Source organism: Colobus angolensis, unplaced genomic scaffold (genome assembly GCF_000951035.1).
Source record: "Colobus angolensis palliatus isolate OR3802 unplaced genomic scaffold, Cang.pa_1.0 Scaffold24, whole genome shotgun sequence".
Taxonomy (NCBI): domain Eukaryota; kingdom Metazoa; phylum Chordata; class Mammalia; order Primates; family Cercopithecidae; genus Colobus; species Colobus angolensis.
The window spans coordinates 14,327,947-14,330,206 of record NW_012115599.1 but is presented as its reverse complement, the minus strand read 5'-3'; the positions used below and the strand labels follow the sequence as shown (position 1 = coordinate 14,330,206).

The 2,260-nt window shown below is 41.5% G+C and overlaps 1 protein-coding gene across 2 annotated transcripts in view; it reads right to left on the bottom strand.

The window, feature by feature from the left end:
* The window catches only part of VPS52 (vacuolar protein sorting 52 homolog (S. cerevisiae)), a 22,784-nt gene that overhangs the window by 3,800 nt on the left and 16,724 nt on the right, over positions 1 to 2,260 (bottom strand). The window lies entirely within an intron of this gene.

Sequence of the window (2,260 nt, the reverse complement as noted above, 5' to 3'; positions counted from 1 at the left end):
GAGATTGTGGCGCTGCACTCCAGCCTGGGTGACAGAGCAGCAACTTGTCTCAAAAAAAAAAAAAAATATATATATATATATACATATAATTGTATCTTTTCTATTCTTCCCTCAAAATATTCACTTATATACACTGAGGGTGTCAGATAACTATTATGAGACTAGGGAGATAAGCTGCAAGGGAGGATCTTTCTATAATCAAGGCATCATTGTGATGTGATTTTGGACAGAGATTAAATAACCAAATTCAACCTATTACAGTTGTCTAAATGCAATCTCACACACACATATACAACAACAGTGCAGCAGTGTAGTGTGGGGCACAGGGAGTGGACTGCCAAAGAAAAGTTGAACTAACAGTGATGACCCCCTGCTATGCAGTAGCCATAAATTATGTGTTGTAAGCATGATATATACACCTGATTTTGAAGACTTCATATGGGAATAAATTTTAAGTATATCTTTTTTTTTTTTTTTTTGAAACAGGGTCTTGCCCTGTCACCCAGGCTGGAGTGCAGTGGCACAACCACGGCTCACTACAACCTCGACTTTCCTGGTTCAGTGAGTATCCCACCTCAGCCTCCTGAGTAGCTGGGACTAACAGGCATGTGCCAACACGCCCCACTAATTTTTTTTGTATTTTTTGTAGAGATGGGGTTTCACCATGTTGTCCAGACTGGTCTCAAACTCCTGGGCTCAAGCGATCCTCCCTGCCTTGGCCTGTGCTGGCCTCAGTACTATTTTTTATTGATTATATGTTGGAATAATAATATTTTGGATGTAGTGTTTTAAAAAATTATTTCATCTGTTTCTCCTTTCTAGTGTAGCTTCTAGAAAAGTTAAAATTATTTAAGTGGCTCACATTTGTTTCTCCTTACTTTTTAATGTAGCTTCTAGAAAATTTAAAATTATTTAAGTGGTTCACATTTGTGGCATGCATTATATTCCTATAGGAGTACTGGTCTCGACTTAGATGAACTTCAAGCTTTCTATTACACAAAAGACAACACACTGATAGCAGAGGAGTGACCAGAGGGAAACAGTGCACTGGGCTTTAACAATCTTTCCTACATAGTATCAAGCAGCAGCTGACCAAAAAAGGACTAAAAGCATTGATGGCAGCTGGCCAGTCTCTCTCTATACCTGACAAATCTAATGACAAATCCCAGCTGCTCTCAGCAGAAACAACTGGTTTAAGTGCATCTTTGTGGGTGCCTTAATCTCCTGCAATTATCCTGCCTCAGCCTCCCAAGCAGCTAGAACTACAGGTGCATGCCACTACGCCTGGCTATTTTTCTTTTTTTTTTTTTTTTTAAGAAATGGGATCTCGGCCAGGCATGGTGGCTCACACCTGTAATCCCAGCACTTTGGGAGGCAGAGGCAGGTGGATCACGTGGTCAGGAGACTGAGACCATACTGGCTAACACGGTGAAACCCTGTCTCTACTAAAAATACAAAAAATTAGCAAGGCATGGTGGTGGGCACCTGTAGTCCCAGCTACTCAGGAGGCTGAGGCAGGAGAATGGCGTGAACCCAGGAGGCGGAGCTTGCAGTGAGCCGAGATCGTGCCACTGCACCACTCCAACCTGGGCAACAGAGCGAGACTCTGTCTCAAAAAAAAAAGAAAGAAAGAAAGAAATGGGGTCTCACTGTGTTGCCCAGGCTGATCCCCTCAAATTCCTGGGCTCAAGAGATTCTCCCATCTCAGCCTCCCAAAGTGCTGGGATTACAGGCACGAGCCACAGCGCTGGCAACAATTCTTTCAAAATCAGGAATAGGAAAAGGGTTCTCACTATCGCCTTTCTATTCAGTTTCTAAACATCATCCTGGGAGTGTTAGCCAGTAGAATAAGAAATCAAAAACATAAGACATAAAAGACAAAGGATTAGAAAATATTTATTCCTAGTAGGACTAAACATACACATATTATGCCCAACTAAAAATATGGCAAACGACTTACAGTGTCTTTGTGCTGAAAATTTTAAAAGGTTATCAAAAGACATTAAAAGACTATCTTAAAAATTGGAGAAGGAGGCCAGGTGGAGTGGCTCACGTCTGTAATCCCAGCATAGTGAGACACTATAAAAAATTAAATTTTTAAAGTTTGTATTCTCACAGAAAATTTTTAAAAAATTTAAAAATTTAAAATTTTGTTAAAAAAAGGCAAGTGTGGGCCGGGCGCGGTGGCTCAAGCCTGTAATCCCAGCACTTTGGGAGGCCGAGACGGGCGGATCACGAGGTCAGGAGATCGAGACCATCC